The following is a 19,231-nucleotide window of genomic DNA, read 5'->3' as shown; positions in this document are numbered from 1 at the left end:
GGTAATGTTCCATAATTACAGTTGATATAAAATGACTAATCAACTTCACATTTTGACACTAATTCATCACAGTTAACCATTCTATTTGCAACTTCCACCCTGTTCGCTATTTAACGCATTTTTAAAAGCAGTTAAATGATCCTTAAATAAGCCAGTGAAGCACAGACCTTCATGTAGATTTTTATTTATATGTGTATGTGTATATATACCTATACACACAAACACACAGAACTGACCAATGCTTTCTGTTTGCCCATTAAAATATTTTACAAACTCGAAAATGTGGCCGATTTTCAATGCAATTCACAACAGGCAAAATGATTGAATATTTGACAAGTGACAAAAATTAAGCCAGTTTCTACTTCCTTTCAGCTCATGTAATTTATTTCATTGGATTACAGTTATTAGAAGCTGGGGGAGGAAAGTGGGCAGGAGAAGGGGGATTAGGTTTAGTTGTTCAGTCGACAATATAACTTGCTCATTTTGGCACGTACCGCAATGCCTATTTTTACATAGCCCATTGCTCCGCTCCCCCCAAGATGTGCCTTCACCCACACACCACTTGTGCACTGTACAAGTCACATTCCTTATGTAATGGCAACATTTTGTCTGGGATATGTAGGCTTGTGCCAGAGCATGTGAAAGGGGGAGGAGACTCATAGAAAGGAACCAGCTGGAGGCACCGGCACGGGGCAGGAGGAGCGGGCTCGCCGCAGCTCCCGGCTGGAGGGCTGCCGATGGCTTTGAATGTCCTCAACAAAAGCAAAGAGGAAAAGAATAAGCATGGCCAATACAACCTTGAAAGCACAAATCAAAACCAGTCAAGTATGGTATGCAAGAATTTACAGCATGAAAATCTCTTTCGCATCATTCAAAACGGCCAGCGGAGTTTTTCAATGTTGGGGTTTTTTTTTCCAAGTCCCTCCATGACAATACCATATCATGCTATTAGTAATATATTGCTATAATTCTGTGCTTTGGCACCACTGATTTTTTCTCCCTAGACATAAAAATAAAGTTTAAAATTAAAGGGAATTTCTCCTTTTTCCTATAATTTAAAAGCTATAATTATAAAACAGATATTTCAAGCTTCAGCCAGTCACATGGCTTGCTCCCGCACATTACTTAAAAAAGGATCAATTTACAAAAGAAATGAAAACTAAAGTCAAACCAGCTTTTCAGTGAGTTTTTTTGCAAAACTATATGGTGTTATTGCTCATGTGAAAATCCTAAATAGGAAGTTAAAACTAGCTCAATAAATCATTTTACATGGTGAAACTATGTTCTTGAGTATATATATATATTTCATATAACCATTTAAAATTGATGTTTTTTCTTTCTTGTACAGTGGTTAACAATCACAATTACCTCTCTATTTCAAAATTTTCATAAATACCATTCTAGAGATTTTAAGCAGTTCATACTCAAAGTATAAATGATTAAAATTACATATATTTGCCTCTATGTATTACTGATACAAGAAGCAGAAGGAAAAATACCCTGTATGTCAGTATAGAAAAATACAGAAATATATTAACCACCAAACTTACATATCTTATAAAAGAGCAAAGAAACCAGTGGAATTGAAAAAACTCAGGACCTCGAAGGCTGTAAGATGACTGTTGTCCCATTCCTCCAGGACACACGCTGTAACCTGTTACCTTGCTCTGCTGACTACTCAGCAGCTTGACACCAACTCACTAACTTCTCTGCACAAGTCCATGCCATGACTTCTAAAAAAATTCATATGGAGCAGATGAGATGCATGATCATGTTGTCCACAGTTACTTTGCAAATTACTGTCAACCAGATTCAGCACTGAATACATCTCAGAGAAAGTTCAGTTAAACATGATAAAATATCATTATTAAATGATATAATAATTTAGATGACAAGCACAACAGACAGCTTTCTAGATACCCTGCAAGGAAACCAGCATGCTTTTCTGTGCTATCCAGAGAAACAAATGCATACAAATAACTAATAATAGTAAAGCAGAGTCATCGAGTAATTCAAAAGATATAGTGTCTTCTCCTTCCTACAGAGATTGAAATTATGTAACAAAAATAAGATAGTAACGAGCTAATTCCATCATCGTCATTATTATTAGCCTGTACAGTTTATGTAAATGTTAACAAGGGTTGTCAAGGCAGTTAGATGATAAAGCAATTGCAGCAGACAGAGTGGTTCTGTTTAGCATCTGAATTTACATTTTAGCTAAAGAGAACGATTTAAATATGAATTTCATTTGAATTAAAATATAGAAAAGGATTTTCATAAAAAGACCTCGTTCCCTATAGATCTATATGAAAAAAGCTGTCATCAAAATAGAGTTATTTTAGCAGATTTCCTTCTAAAAAGACAGGAGATGGATGATATGAAAGTGAATGAGCCCGGTAAAGTAAACCTCAGACACATTCACTTTATTCTATGCTTTTCCCAGGGCCGTGGACAGACTCCATCACATCTTGCTTCGGTGAATACCTGCGTGCGAAGACCTGCATGGTCCTCCCAGCCTCGTCCCTCCACAGAGCAAAGCTGCACGTGAGACGGGGCACTGCCTGCTCTTCCAAGCCCTCAGGTGAAGGGACTCACCGTACGATGGCACAAATGGAACAAATCAGCTTCATGCAATGGACCACCAGCTCCGATAAAAACAACTCCTGATTTACAGTGGCACAAGCAAATTGGATTTTTAATGCTCTGGATGGTGCCAGCATTGACACAGACGATCTGTTAGGGGAGATCTGTTGTCAAACAAGCTGGAAGTCGGGTTCTGCTCTTTTTTTGCCTTGTGGGGAGCCTGCTCTTCGCAGAGACTGGAGGGGCACAAAGACAGAGAAAGAGACGGCCAGCAGCACGGGACCCTGCCTGGCTTCTGGCCACTGGGGCGAGCGCCGTCAAAGGTCCCCCGGGAGAGCTGGCATGGCATGACTCTTTAGAAACAACCTATAGCCCAGCGGAGCCCTGCAGACTATAAAATATATCATTTTTGTAGTTTTCAATTTAATCTCAATAACTCAATAAGGTGCAATAGTGTCTGCTTTTTTCAGGCCCTGTGGAGCAGTATGAATATCCCCTAGGGCTTTTTCCCATTTCTGCAGAAATCATAATAACTTCTATAAAGTCTAGACACAATTTTCACAATGTAAGCTCTAATTAGACACCAATGTTGTTGTTTCCAGAACAGACAGCTGTTGTCAACAAAGCAACACTGTGCATCTGGAACAATTTAATATATTATTTGAATAGGGTTTTAGAAAAATACAAACTTAAGTTCAATTCTATGGATATAGAAAATCTGACTGCTTCAGGCAAATAGGAAAGCTGAAATGTTTTGTCATTTCATTTGAACACCCTTGGAATAATGTTGGCGTTACCTCCATACACAAAGCACACTGCAGAATACGATAGGAAGGTAAGCTGTGAAAACAGACAAAAGATTACCTCAAAATGAAATCAATTACTCCAGCACTGCTAATTGTGATGTCACTGAAAGACATAATTCAGTCAGCCAGAAGAAAAGATTGATTGGAAGGGAAATAACCAATTAACTGTGGCAATACTCAAAATGGAAACACCTAAAAAACGGCAAGGCATTTTCATGATGCCTTAGGAAACCATCAGACAACTGCTCGAGCTGTGCTTCAGGACATACGATATGTCCCCAGCCAAATCCTGCAACCCTACGCAGTTCCCTAGGCAGACCGTATAGCAAAGTTTTCAAACATCTTTATTTCTTCTCCTACACCACATGCATCTGTGTTACTCTCCTTGATGACTAGGGGCGTAGACAGGATTTCTGACTGAAGTTCATCCAAGTGCATGTGAACGGATGCAAAAAACTCTCAGCTGGAAATTCTGAAGAGAAAAAAGGAAGCCAATCTCATCTGCAGCAGCACCGCACTATAGTCATATGCAGTTGCTGTTGCATTGAAGTTCCTTGTTTCCATAAGGTGGCTACAGCCATTTTGCTACCATTCATAGCAAGTCTTCATGGTGTGGATGACATTGAAGTATTAAATCTTTTTTCTTACTCTAACTGCATAAAAGAATAAAATTGGGATTATGTATGCTGGCACACACACACACTGTGCATCTACAGGTCATAAAAGCAACAAATCCTGTAAATTGCAGTCACCATTTTTGCCAAGCAAAAATGAAATACATCATCACTTCCAGAAAAAACAAACCCACTAACTCTTGAAAGTCAACGTTGTATTTGTATAAAAAGTGATCTAAATATTGATCTTTACAGCCAGCACAAATTTGAGGAAAAGGAGTATAATTTTTAATTACCATGCTACTGAAAGATACTTAGCGGTAATTTAAAAGTATTCTGCACGTTTGCTTAAAGGTTTTATACAATTGCAAAAGAGGTGTTGCATTAGTTTATTACTGTATCCTGGACTGAAAGCATACCTTTTGCAGAGTTGCCCTACTCCAAATATTTACTTGTTTGAAATACAAGATTTTAAATGACTGACTTTTTAAGTAACACAGGAATAAGGAAAAAATGCAAATAAACGAAAAATGACCCTCTATGTGCATTTCAGAGATACGAAGGGGAAAGTGATCTTAAACAAGAACTATGACCTATCACAGAGTAAAGCTCACTCACACATGGAAGTCCAGCTGGAGCTGAGAGTGTAGCACGGGCATGGAGACCTAGACAACAGTGAGAACTAAATTCAACTGAAAATAGCAGTGCAGAGAAACCAAGATCAACAGGTAGATGGGAAAAAAAAAAAAATCAATCCACAGAGCACACAGGATAAAAGGAAATATTGGGAAAACATGATTTAGGAGGGCATCAGAAGCATGGAGAAACCCTTCTTAGGGTAAGGGAAGACCACCTGCCATGCATGAAACTCCTTTATCACTGGAGTTTGGCTATGGTTTCATGGAGACACCTACAGTGATTTTACAGTGTATAATACAGATGTGAAAGAGGATCACAGCTGACAAGTACCAGGTCACCGAACTCAAGATGTTGACCTGGAAAAGCATAATCTAAATGCATCACTCTCACCACTCAGCCATGACAGTTAAGTTTTGCTGACCACTCAGCTAACTATCCGGACTACAAATGCATGGAAATTGTGAGAAAAGGAGAGAGACTCTGAATTTGAGCTTTCTTTTCCTCCACAGTGCAAAGTTTTCCTATGACGACAGATGCTTGCTAAGATCATTGTTTATTTAGTTGCACTAATCTTCTCTCTGAAATTTGCATTTAAATTTTTATTTGTGGAACCAAGATGAAGAATGACGTATTTTAAGAGTAGAAAAAAACAAATTCAGGGACTTTATTACCATGGTCTATTAATATAGACACAGATATCTCAATAACAAAACAAGAAGGTGGCCTAAGGGGGACACTTCACCATTTGAATTTTCAGGCTCAGTCTCCATTTACGGGACTTTGCTTTGGAAAAGCTTTTGGAAAAAAAATTTAAAGAGAGACAGAAAGAAAGGTTTGCTCATTTTTTTCATAAGCCATAGATTTATAATGTTAATGTTTTCTGCTTCTGTAGATATGACAAATATATAGCTTATAATTACAAAAATAAGATATAACTAATGACACAGTTGAGTTTTAGATAATAAGATAGTATCTTGGAAAGCATAATTAGAGGATCAAGGGTGAATCTGAGGCCATTTCAGTGCTGCTACATTTCTAATGGCTCTGAGATTTTCATTTGTTAGTACAATAAAAAAATTCAACTTAAGACCTAGTAAAAATTCAAGTAACCGTTGAGGTTGCTTCATGTCTCTGAAAATCCCTCTCCGTTGCACTGATTAAAGAACGACGGTGCAGTGCCAATAAAAGAAGTGGAGTGTAGCAGGAAGAGCAGTGCCTGCCAAAGTGGAGAAATGACAGAACAAAACCAAGGGAAAACAGGGAGGTGAGACCTGCAACACAGTACTACCAAAATCTAGCTCATTTTCCAGCCCCACTGAGGTGTACTGGCACGGGAGCCCAAAGATCTTCAGCTGAAGGCAGAGGTGAAATCACACCATATTGAACAGTTAAAATACCCTTTTGTGGTGCAAGCTCAAAATGCCCATTAATTATTTGTTAAAAAACAAGGGCAATGAAGATCAGCGCTTTTTTTGAAAACTTATGACAAGTCTGAATTATGACTGCTTTGTACAGTAAAGAGAAACAACAGCGAAACAGAAACTGAGAATCAAAAACATCTTTCTTTCTGGCTGCCTTTATAAATTCACAATTACGTTCTGGTTTGGGGGAAGTCCATCAGGACCACTTCACTCTCTGCATTGCACCATTCCTACAAAGGCAGCTCTGTTATTTCTTGTAAGTAAAATTTATTTTTCCTCTTGGCTGATGGGATGACTGCATACCGGTAATTTATCTTCGTCTGTAGAAACACTTCCTGACACTGCTTCATGATGTGTTCTTTAAATGATGCTACTTTCCACTCTTCCATTATCTCTTTCGGCTGCACATCAGTGCTGCTCCATGGGGCTCTCATCCTGCTGTTCTTACTCAGGCAAGACTCCAGCAATGCCTCTAACATCCCTGTATCAGCAGGCTCGCTGCACACAGGAGACATTTTATTCCTTCATTATTGAAAAACCAAGAGGGAAACAGTTTTCTCTTTCCCACTTACAGCATTGCATTCAAAAGCCCCAAATACAACTAAGTGCCTACTTCAAAGTCCTTCATCTTAGTTCCAGTCTCTCTCCCACAGTTCCTCTGATATGGTGGAAGATTTTTTCACTAATTCTCCTCTATATGAAAGAATTTTTTACTACAAGGAACTGGGCAAAACCATCATCTAAGTGAACCAGAGAACACACTTACAAACCTAAAGCTGTTCAGGGCAAGGGCTCTCTCCATGCCTGATGGCAAAGTACCGAGCAGGGGCACCCTGTTGGGTGGGAAACAGGCCTGAAAGCAAATCTGTGCTTCAGACAGAAGGAACCACCCCACAAGGCAGAACAAGCCAGGGCTGCTGTAACAGGCAGTCAATGTTTTTCAGGCGTGTGGATACCAGTGTGTGAAAGGTACTAATGATACCCAATTAGCCATTCCTTCTTGGAGCATCCAGCCTGGTTCACTGCCAGTTTATTCCTTTTTGTACCTTTGCATTCAGCTTTCTCTCTCTCTATCTTACTCTGCCCCACTTTAACGCTTCCCAGACATAAGCTGGCTGAAGTCAACCGGGACCAGTCTCAGAGACTATAGCTTTGCTGCTTGTGCCAAGCTCCCCCCCAGAGCTCCTCTTTACAGTTTGGACAAATAGTTTCCAAATAGTCAAACTGTTTTGTTTTGATAAACATTTAAGAAAGGTTTAATTAACTGAGGAGAGGGACAGGGGTGGCAGAACTATGAAAATGGAAACAACATTTTCTGTGAAACACAACTTATTTTTGAAGAGCCTTCCAAAAACAGTCACTTCTTAGGAATGAGTTTTCTGCAGAATAGCTCCTTTGTGACCCATTAGAGAAAGCACAGATCTAGCAAATACATTATAGTCATTTTGCATATGGTTAATTTCCCTGAATTTTCAAGCATAAATGAATCCATCGGGGCAAAAAGTAACCTCATAAAAAAATCTAGATGGACTTTGGACAGATTCTTTTCTATATTACTGACATTTGCATAAATTTTCTGAACAACTTGGAATGTATGCTGGGGTGAAACAAGGGGATAATCTGTCTGCATTTTCCCTGTAGTTTGTCAATGTCATTATTTTGACTACACCATAATCTAAACCAGTATCAGCATCATCAGCATCTTTTGCAATATATCTGATTTCTTGCAGCAAGTCATTTGAATCCATGGAGAAGTATCCACCAGTAACTGTAGAGTCCCAACTATGACTCATTATCACTTCTAAAGATGTATTTTTGGACATCGACAACAGTGACGCTGATCCTATGATAGATTAAAGGCTGGATGTGCTGATTAACATCCCAGTGCAAATCCTTACATGAAAATAAGCAGTCCAGAGGAGTTAGAACATTTACAAAGTTGGAGCCAATAAGCCACAGCAAGGGCACCGGTTTGCTTATTCATATTTAACACATTCAACCCAGTCTAGGTATCCTCTTACACCATGTATTCATTTATTATTAGTCTAACAATCCATCTTTTACTGCTGCATAATATTCTTTGCCCACATTGAGCCAATATAGCTGTTACTATCACTTTGCACTTAAAAGCATCGTTTCTGAAGGACTGAATGAAAAATACCCCAAGTTAAATTCACATTTAACCTCCTGTCACTTTTGCCATGCCTGATGCTAAACACGTCCTTTAACTCTTGCTTTCCAATGTGTCTGTTCCGAGATCCTTCCCGCAGCCCACATACACTTACTTCTAGTGTTTAGGCTTTTCTCTGGCATCACCATCCACCCAGTTCCTATGTAATTTAATTTCCTGTCCCTCCCAGTCCATCCTACTAGCTTTATTTCCTAACAGCCTCAAGCTCCTTCCAACCAGAACCCTATTCTCTAAAGATTATTCTTTTGGCTCTTCCCAGGAGCACATCCCACTGCAGACTCCCTATGCTGACTTCAAGCATTCATGGTATATAATATATACACGTATACAATAAAATATATATATATATATTAACCTCCCCACTTCCACAAAGGTGCCTACAGTTCTCCCACAATTACCTCCAGAAGTTCTGAGACACCGACCTCAGAAGAGGTGTCTGAGACATCAGTTTCAGAAACACATAACACCACACTACTTTGTGGATAACTTAGGGAACAAATAATTCATTTTGTCTGAAATTATGGACTCTGCCTCTTCACCAAGAAAACAGCCACTGCTTGAACAGGACAATGAGTAGTCATATCATCAGGAAAGCCAGTTTGCCTGCAAAGACCTGCAGGTTTAAATAACAGAAACTTTTCAGCATCAGACAGATGTGCAAACAGAAGTTTAAAAAACACTGAAAGTTGATGAAGAATGCTCAACAGTTGAATGACACAAACTGCAAGTGTTACAGGAGAGAGAGATGAAAAAGAAGAGGCACTTTTGTATTTTGAAGAGAAGATGTGAGCTGGCACAGCACGCCACAAGATCAGTACGTTTGGAAATCTGAAAGGCTACCCATGGAAATCACAAAGAGCACCACAAAGCAGACATGCCTGTGAGTCAGTGGAAAGGTAAACAGCTGCCTATTTGCGTCTGATGATCTCTAGAGTGAGGGATAACTGTTTTGGGGAGCCAGGAAAATACGTGCCTCCCTGAGATGAGGCACGTATCTCAGGGAGATGAGATGTCACAATCTGGGAACACTCAACACAGGCAAAGCACAAGGGAAAGGCACTTGCAATAGCACCAGGAACGCTCCAAGACCTGCAACCCACAGCAACTGAGCTGCCCAGGTCTCTTCCTCAAAGGACTACAAAAGGTCTGCATCAAGTCTCACCTTCACTGGGATTTGAGGAAAAACAGTTCCCGTATTCAGGAAGTGCACAGGATGGGAGCACGGATCCAGACATAGCTGCTTCCCATATCCAAGTAGGGAAGGGACCCAACTGGGCTACAGCATCTTTTGTCACGAGTAATCCCTAATCCCACCACAAAGGAAAGGAATATGGAATTTCTTAGTTATTTTGCAGGTTAGAGATGGGGAGCACATCATACACAAGCTGATAGTAGCTGTGCTCCGTACCCTGACAACCAGCTCCTGCTTTGGCTTGCAAGGATGAAGCCCTCAGCAACAAGGAAGACATCTTTAAAAATAGGAGTGGAAGCCTACAGCATGACAAACAGGCAATCATTTCTTTAAACGCATTGCATTTGTTGCAGCCCTAAGCTTGCCAGAGGCACAACATAAACTTCTCCACAGCTGTATTTTTATGAGCCCCAGGTACGTCTCTGCTAGGAGCAGCAATCTAGCAGTAGAGAAGTGCAGGGTAAATTCCATTAACACATAGATACCAGAATGGCAGAGGCTAGACAAAATGCAAAGGCAGATAAGTAAATCAAGCACATAGATTAGATATAAAGAATCAAACCCAGATTTCCTCCAGTTTGACCAAAAATTATTAACAAAGGACTCCTATATTTTCCTTCCAGCCAAAACACTATATTAATAACAGTATTCTGAGAGCCACCCTTAACAACTGCACGAAGAACTGAGCTGTGGTGGGCTATGGGGAACTGAGAGGTGGAGTAGTCTTCACTGCTTTGTAATTCCTTGCTCCTAGGGTTTGGTTTTCTAGTCTTTAAACACGACTAGAACAGAACTCGATTCAGTTACTGTCAGTAGGAATTAAGGACAGCTGAAAAACAGAAAGGATAGGAAAAGAAAAGAAAAAGCAGCACATTTGCAAAAAAACTGTCATCCTGACATCTAATACAATAAACTTAGCAAAAGTATGCAGATCATCAGCAAATATGCTGCTGCCTATCTCTGTACCTTTCTTTGTGCACTCACATTGTAAATTTTGCTTCCCAGGTAGGTGTGTGACAATTTGGAAGCGAGCTCAGCCCAAAAGACAGCTATCAAACCCATCCATAAACACTCATTAGGATAACAGCAAGGACCCCAGTGCACGGTTTATGTGGAAGAGTAAGGATCATTAATGGGAATAAAGACAGGCAAAACTAACCTTTTAGTTTCATTTTGTCAGCCACTGAACTGCTGCCCCAGTTATGGGGCAGCTGGTTGCCAACACTTCACTTCAATCTGGGAAAGCAACTAACAGCCTGCCAGGAACTCCCTAGAGAGCTGACTTTGATGAATTGAATTAGAAACAACAAAATAGCCCAACCACCTACAAACCAAAACAACTGCGACCGATCCTAATGGCCCCAGAGGACTCCTCATCAAATTTTCTAGTCTCAGCACAGTTTATCCCTGACCAGAAAACTGGGAATAAATACATCTGCACACCGCTACGCAGGAAAGAGAGGAGTTGAGGAAAAACCGTTGAACTTCAGAGCCCCACAGACTGCACCCACTGCAGATGACATGCTGGCTATCATGGAAAACAGATGCTAAATCTCCCATGTGCTGGCCTCCCGCTCCAGCCCTCAGCTCACTCCAGCTGTGCCAACACAGCTCTCATGGGACCCACACTACAAATCAGGATTGATCCACCCTGCAAATAACCTCTGGTTTCCTCACCCCAGCAAAACTTTACTTTTAACCCCTCAGCAGCATTAACAACACAGTCACAAAAATGCACCCCTCATTTGAGGAGTCAACATGCCATGGCATGAGGGAGCAGAGGGAGCGTCTTCAAGGAGTTGTGTGAGGTCTGAACTGACTGGGACACCATTGGTTACATTTAATTCAGGTACCTTTTTTAATTTTAATTTTTTTCATTTTAATTCAGGGCTTTTTGGGGGATGTTGGGCTTCTTTTAAACAAAACATAGACCATCAGGTTTGGAAACACGAGACCATGCTACATAATCCATTTTCAGCTGTGCTGTGCTGCATTGCTAGAATTGCCAAGGTCCCCTCTTCTGTCTTCCTCTGTCGTACTCCAAGACTCTTCATTCCCAACACAATCATTCACATTTCCATTTTTATTTTATTATACTCAGATATGATGCAACCTGTATTTAACAATGCATTACCATTTTCAAGGGCAAATATTTTTCTGTAATCCCAACTATGTCATTCTCTATTACACATACTTTAAATGTCAAAATCCATCTCCTAGAACTAATCAAATATAAAACAAGCCTAGCAGGAGAAAGTGAGCTTGAAAGGGGTATTCCAGATGAAAGAAAAACTTAAATATCCTTTCTTTAAAAGAGACCTTGCCTATTATTTCATTTACTTTCAGGTTTTGAAAAGATCTCCCAGGGACAACATACAGTAGACCAGGTTCATGCCTGTCACAGGTCTGTTGAAATTACCCCCTATCTGGGGCAGCACATGTTATATGGCTAAATGCTGAAGAAGAATTAACCTGAACGTTATGAAAGAGGGAGGGAGGAAACACATCATCACCATCTCTGATTTTAACCTCTCTTTCACTCCCAACAGGCCATCAGGAAAAGCAAAAGCACAAAAAAAAGTGTTAATGCAATGACTGACTATTTTATGAAAATGGAAGTGTGTCAACATCGGATGTTTAAGTGTTTGAGATTAAGCTTGTGAGTTACCTTTTCCGTAAATCCCTTTCCCTATGCAGTTTGCCAGAGCTACTTTACTCTTCCAGTAGTGGTCTATTGCCAGCATTAATCTTACATAATGCAGAAATGATTGGTTATCTTTTAATGCAGCTGTTAAAGTTTATCTGATACCGCAATACACTTAAGTAATTTTACATTTGTAGTACAAAAGTCTTTTTTTGGGTTGGTTTTGGTTTTTTGTTCTGTTTTTTTAACAAGAAGTCCCAAAGTAAAGCCTCTCTCCATGTTGATATAATTCTCTTTAAAGTACTGAGCGATTTAAATTGCTTTTTCTGTTTGAAGGTTTTAAAGTAGTAAACAAGTTCAACACTTAACTTTTATTTTTCTGGCCTCTTAATAAGTTCAGTAAGCATTTCTCCATAGGGGCACAGTTCAGTTTCTGACAAAGGTGTACCATCACGACAGATCCTTTCCTGGCTTAGCAAGGACAGTGTCTCGGCTGGATAAAATGAATAATCCCTTCTGGGATTCCAGAATTTCCATGCAATTCAATAAATTAAACTGTTCAACTCTTTCTAGGATCTAGTTCCTTCAGCGAGTAAGGAAGTACATCAAGTCTTAAGACATCTGGAGTTTACTAGGCTACAGCCGGGATCTTGCTTCCACTCCCAACTTGAGCAGCCCATTTAGGTTACAAATGAGATCCTGTGCATTGGTCCCCAAACACTGGATAACACCAGTTAGTATGTTTCTGTCCAATTTACCTCCTTCTTGATTCAGGTAAGAAGCTTGATATATTTTGTATTATACTTGCCAGGGTCTTCATAATCCAAAAACTCTGATTTTCTCCTATTTTGGACATTCACTGATAAAAAATACATTTACTTTTGTAGGATATCATTGATAAGACTACAGCTATCTTGTCTGCAGAATGGTATTTTGGCCTGTATTCACTAATAGGTTTAACACTGACTTGCTTTTTTGGAGCAGCTCTGGTGTCATCTTTGGGTGCCCTCACACAGACGGGCAAGAAAATGATACCCTATGTAGTGTTATCTAAACCTACAGCAACTCTGTAAATATCTATTCCTCATCTTAACATGCAGATAGAGATGAGTCGAAAGAGCTGACAGTGACTTCAAGCGGCTGTGTTCTTTTTTCCCCTGTTCTGAGGCAGGATAAAAAGCATATATAATCTTCCTTTACTAGAAATCATCTAACCGGGTTTTAACCTGTAGTGAATTAATCAGTGAAGCAGATTTCACAACTTCCACAAGCAGCCAGCTCTAATGCTTCGCAGTCTCTGTAGTTTGAAAATATTTCCCAAGTCAAAATTCATTATTCACTTCTCTTATTTTCTGCAACAGCCAGATAATAAATCATGAAAATTCTCTTCATAGCAATCTTTTATATATTGCAAAGTCACAGCAGCCCTCTTTAGTCTAAAGAAGCCCAGTTCCCTCAGCCTGTCGTCACCAGTCATGTATTCTGTATCTCTCATCCCTCCACCCTTTGGACACTTCCATTTCTCTTCAGATTTCTAAAAGATGAAGCATAAAACTGTACCCTTTTAGGATAATATCAAAACTCTTGCTGTCACCACTCTACACTTTTTAGTGGCAATGTGAAGCAGTTCCTTTATATCTGCACAGCATTCACGGTGTCAATGGACCTAAAAACCAAAAGTTTTTCATTCTAGTCAGTCAAGTCCTTGCTCACGGGAGCCCCATGCTGGGTAGTCAATAAGACTGCCATTGGCAGGATTCCCCACTGTGCATGCCTGCTGAGTTTACAGCTGATTTTAATGCACACAAACTTTTCATGAAGCTCTAAACCTTGCATACTACAATAGAGATCTTTATAGACATTCCCCTAACGTGTAGTGAATCCTATTACATTACTGCACCTTCCTCCTCAATAAATTTTAAGATACTGATTTGAAAAAGCATCTCCAGTATCACAAAAGAAGTTTTTTTTATATATTACAGGGCTCTGTTTATTAAAAGTTCTCTCCCTCTTCAACCTCCATATTAGTCCCAAATGCCCATTTGCCATAGCTGTTCCCAAAGACAGACATATATTCCTCAACTGAATGAAGTTAAGTAATTTTAGGCAAAAATGAAAAGGCATTCCAAACTGTAAACTTCTTAAATACAACTTCAGTAGATGAGCAAGACAAACAACTTTATTTGCTTCCCAGGAGAAGATGTTTTAACGGCATAAAATCCTAGCACCAAATACATACTGATCCAGGTGAAACAATTGTGCCCTTCTTGCCTGACAATACAAGGCTCCAATTGCTGGTTTATGCACAAAGTTTACACACACAGCTGCCACAGTACCCAAAGAAAGGGGAAGCACTAGTAAAAAGAGGGCATTCCTTTTTAAAGGTGCAGTTGTTTCTCTTCTGTCACTTAAAGACCTGTTGAAGTTACTATGCCGCTACAAAACCAGGCAGTTTCAGGGCAAAAAAAGAGTAATAACTGACATGTTAACAAATTGATGGCAGGGGTTTGCACACTCAGGAGGATCCCTTCTTATCTGAGACTTCAGCAAGTGAGTTTTGTGAAGCTGCTACAAGTATTTATGGAAAGATAATATTTTTTAAACAAGAAAATTATGCACAGCCACCTGGCTTTCACACCAAGTCATTCTGGAATTGAGTAATGCACTTGAGCATTTCTAAGATTATATTTGGCAGTTTAAAAATATACCCAGATCCCACCACCCATACATGTAGAGCAAAATCACATCTGTAAATATGTCAGGGACAAAACAGAAGCAAAGGACAAGGAAAAGGAAGAAAGCAGCCAACAAGGATTGGAAAAATAAGCAAGCCGAACATACTGCTGTTCATGCCTACCTGTCATTAGATGGCACTAACTTAACTTCTCTTTCCAATCATCTTCTCCCTCTTAAACCTGTACTTAAAACATGGTGCATGTTTTGCCACCTTCAGAAAAAACACTGAAATTTCAGTGGAAATGGGACCGTCCTTCGAAGCAACTCAGTTTTCAGCTAGTTGCTCTCCGAGCACACAGACTGGGTTTAGGAGAGGCCAGATTTTTGCAGAACAGTTCCGGAGCCTTTCAGGGACCTAGCACTGCTCATGCTGCAGTGATTTAGGCTCGCTCATTGCTGACCAAAGGGTGCAATGCATGCTCAGAGTTATCAGTTCAAGAGAGAAAATTATAGAGAAACTGATGAGAGACTTGTTGATGAACATAAATTAAAGGCCCTTAATCTGCCAACTCGGTCTCTTAGAACAAGGCAAAGTAAAAGGTGGCACATTGAGAAATATAATTACTTACCTTCCAGCTGAAATAAATCATAAGCTCTTAAGCCTAGCAGACAGTTCTGAAGCCTGCAGGAGCAGCAGGTAAATGAAAGGCAGCTGCTCTGCAGGCTAGATGGTTCTTAAATCTCTCCTCATTCTTTTCTACACTTCTCTAAGTTGCAAAAGGGACTGGAGGGTCATTTTCTTGAAAATCATGACCACATAAAGTATAGGAATCCCAGCAAGAAGAGTGTCCTGACACTAGTCCTGCATCTCTCTGGGCACATTTTTCCTTCAGCTGAAGCACGTGATTTGTAATTTTGGGAGACGACTAAATGGAAATGCTCTTTCCTTCACTGCAGCAATGAGTCACCATCCAGACACCACAGTAAACTCAGTTACGCATTGAACAGAGGTGGCTCATCACCCTCAGCCTTATCTCTCAGGGAGCCTAGAAGGAGCTCTACCTCCCAAATTGAGCATCCTGCTAGTGAATAAGCAAAGGGCAATTATGTTACCTGGACCTCAGCAGCATGCAAGACAAAGCAATGCAACCCAGTGGGGCTCATGGATTTATGGCAGCTGAGGGACTGCGGTCCTCATGTATCTCCCAGCAATGAAGATGACTGATTTGTTGCTTCACTGACTTGTGTTTCAATTTACCTTTTTCACCTTAATTTCTGCAAATTCCTTGATATGTCAGCTATTTCCCAATGGAATTGAGAAACAGAAAAGAAGAAATCAAATGGTGTTAAGTGAGATGTAAAAATGAAATGGTTGAAGAACTGACATAAACCTTGGGAAATTAATTACAAAAAACTGTCATCCAAAATGTCATCAAGAATAGAGTCACACATATCCCAAGGCCTTTGCTAAAGAAGGTCTAATACCAAATCAAGAGGAGGAGAAAGCAACTTTAAACATTTCACATGAGCTGGAAGCTAATCAAAATTCAGCCATGAAGATGGCATTTCCTTTAAATGAGTTTCCCTTCAGCTTGTCAAAATGGTGACAGTTTTAAATAGATTGTACTGTGCAGTTTAATTACTAATGGATTTTATTTTCTTGTTTGGTGGTCTTCAGTGTAGGTAATAAATTAACATAATAAAGCAAACAACCATTCTTTCTCCTCTTAAGAGTTACTTTTACAAGACATTAGAAATATTAACAAAAACTTCTGAAAAGCCTAAAATTACTGTGTGTGGCAAAACTTCTAAATAAAGTATGAGTGAACATTTCAGCATTTTTTATACACACAAATACATTAGATTTATTATTCTAATAGATTCCTGGGCTTGGCGCCACAAGGCCACAGATTCCTTTCTCCTCCACATGCTCTGGGCTAGAGACACCAGGATTTATTCACTGCTGAGCAAACCTTCAAGGAGCCACTCAGAAGAAAGCAAACCAGGCTTGCCTTTCCAAAGAAGAAAGTGGGAGTCTGAACTCCATCTCACATGAGGAGATCACCAATGACAGAAGGCCAACACGCGTCTGAACTTCTGAAAGGGAACCCCAGGTAAGAAACCTGGGGACTGAGAAGAAAACAGAAAATAACGGAAATGCCAGGGAATATGCACTGCTTGTAATCTGCAAAGAGTAAGATTATAAAAGTCATGCTCTGAGAAGCAAAGTCTTGGCCTGTAATAAATCCAATTTTTTGAAAACATTTCTTTTCATGGGAACAGAGTGAATTTACTATATCAAATTATACCTTCTCCAGGAATCAGGTGAGTGAAATAAAGGACATGAGAAATTTGGTACCTGCCCCGTGCTTAGCCAGTTCAGACTGAAGCTCCAGGTGTGCTCATAAGCACCAATCTACTGCTGCTAAAACAGCTCTATGTGCTTCATAGGTGACTGACAGCAGGACAAAGACTGTGTAAGTACCAACAGCGGGAGCATCCCTTTGGGGACAGAGGAGGTGAAATGTCCATACTAGTCTTACAAGGTTCTCTGCCATCCCCGGCACACTGGCCAAAGGAACAGCTTAACCATATGCAACCATTAGCAAGGGTGGCCCACACAATGGCTCACGCCCTTTTTTCCCCAGAAATGCCTAGAATTTCCCTAGAATTATTGGAGAAGGGTTCACCCATGCAGGTGCAGCCTCCTTGTGTACTCCGTCCAGCATTTACATGGAGGCTTTTCTGTCCATGCAGCAGCAAATGCTAGGTCGGGTGCTACAGACAAATTCCCTGACCCTTCATGCTGGCCCTGCATCTGCCTAACAAAGAAAAGCAGTCCCACACCTATGATGCTGTTATCAAGTAAACATTATTGGATAAACAAATATAAATGGTAGGTGGAAAAAAAATCTTCCCGATATCTTAAAATGCCAGAAGAGAAGATCAATCTCTTCCATGGCTTGGAAGAAGGAGAAGGTTTTGGTCCATACCCACTAAAATTACAGCAGGGTTTTCGAAGTATGTACCTTGAAAGAGAGAATAATAATATGTGGTTACCACTTATTAGCAGCAGCCTCTGAGGACATAAAAGCAATAAAAAGCAATGATCTAAGGAGAGCAGAGAGATGTATTATCAGAGGTACCACCCAATGGTCTGATTGTCAGAAAGGTCATTTCCAGTGCAAGCTTAGGTCCCTCTTCTGGACCAAAACAGAGATTACATCAGAGTTTGAAAACCCATAGCAATGACTTGTTGCTATGGCTATGAAAAGGAAAGAGCTAGCTTTCCTCAAAAACATACTCAAACAAGAGGACAAGCTACCATGATTACAAGCAATACAGAAATGTACAGTTTTAGATTTTAGAAATGGTTTTCACAGCATCTAAATCAGACACCTTCTCCCCTGCCCACCCCACTCCGGTAAAATCAGGGGCGCCAGGCTGCCCCAGCAGCAGCAAGAGAATTAACAGGAACTTTATGAGACAGGCCCTGAACATGTGCGACCCCGAGTGACTAAATCTCAGCCCGCTTTGCTTTCATTCTTCCCACACACATTAATTCTTTTTATTCATTTGGGCTTTTAAGTAGGATAACATCCAGATTCAAGGCTTCATGCCCCCATCTCTAAGTAAATTCTTAGTTACTGTCCCAGGAGAGCTGGATGATTCCCCTCCCTTTTATTTAAAAGATTGACTTTTGTACAAAACACCTTGATGAAATCCTGGCTCTTGTTCACATTTGCAATCACCTCGGAAGTTTCTATAGGGATTTTCATGCTGCTTATTTGTGCCGCCAACTTGATTTGCTACTTGTCTCGTTTTGGTGACCTGGCTATTCAAAACCACACATGTGCAGCCAGGCTCCCTCCACTGATGAGCCAAAGACTCCTACCCTGAAGGCACAACTGGCAGCACTTGTGGCCTGGGTGGACTCCAGGCAGATGCTGTGGACATTTCCACACCAACCCTGGTGCTCCCTCTGGCCCAGGAGGGCCATTTTCTCAAGCCTTGCATCTTCAGATCCCTCCCATGCCACATGCAACCTGTGTTCATCATGATGCCACCAAAGTCCATTGTGGAAAGTTGTGCCTCTTGCCTATCATTGGTTTTGGATACTTTAAATTGACCCTTATCTCAGAAACATCACCTGTCAGAGAGGCCTGGCCCTGCGATTCAGGTGGATCCAGCTCTCCCTGGCTCAACCCACAGGAAGGTCGAAAGCTCAGGCACTGGACCACATCACCTCGGGCATCAGCCCCAGTTGACAAGCATCGAGCCCACCAGCAATATGGGAAATGCTGCTGAATCCAATTACTCCATCATCTCTGCAAGACATACTGCTTCAACGCTTGCACAAGGCCAAGCCACATCCTGAGCCAGTCCTCAAGCCATCTGGGGAAAGGACAACTGTTGGTGAATTCTTTTCACTGACTCAATAACAGAGTATTCAGTTCAAGTTTCA

The sequence above is a fragment of the Pygoscelis adeliae genome, unplaced genomic scaffold (genome assembly GCF_000699105.1).
Source record: "Pygoscelis adeliae isolate BGI_AS28 unplaced genomic scaffold, ASM69910v1 Scaffold79, whole genome shotgun sequence".
Lineage (NCBI taxonomy): Eukaryota > Metazoa > Chordata > Aves > Sphenisciformes > Spheniscidae > Pygoscelis > Pygoscelis adeliae.
This window is presented reverse-complemented; position numbering follows the sequence as displayed.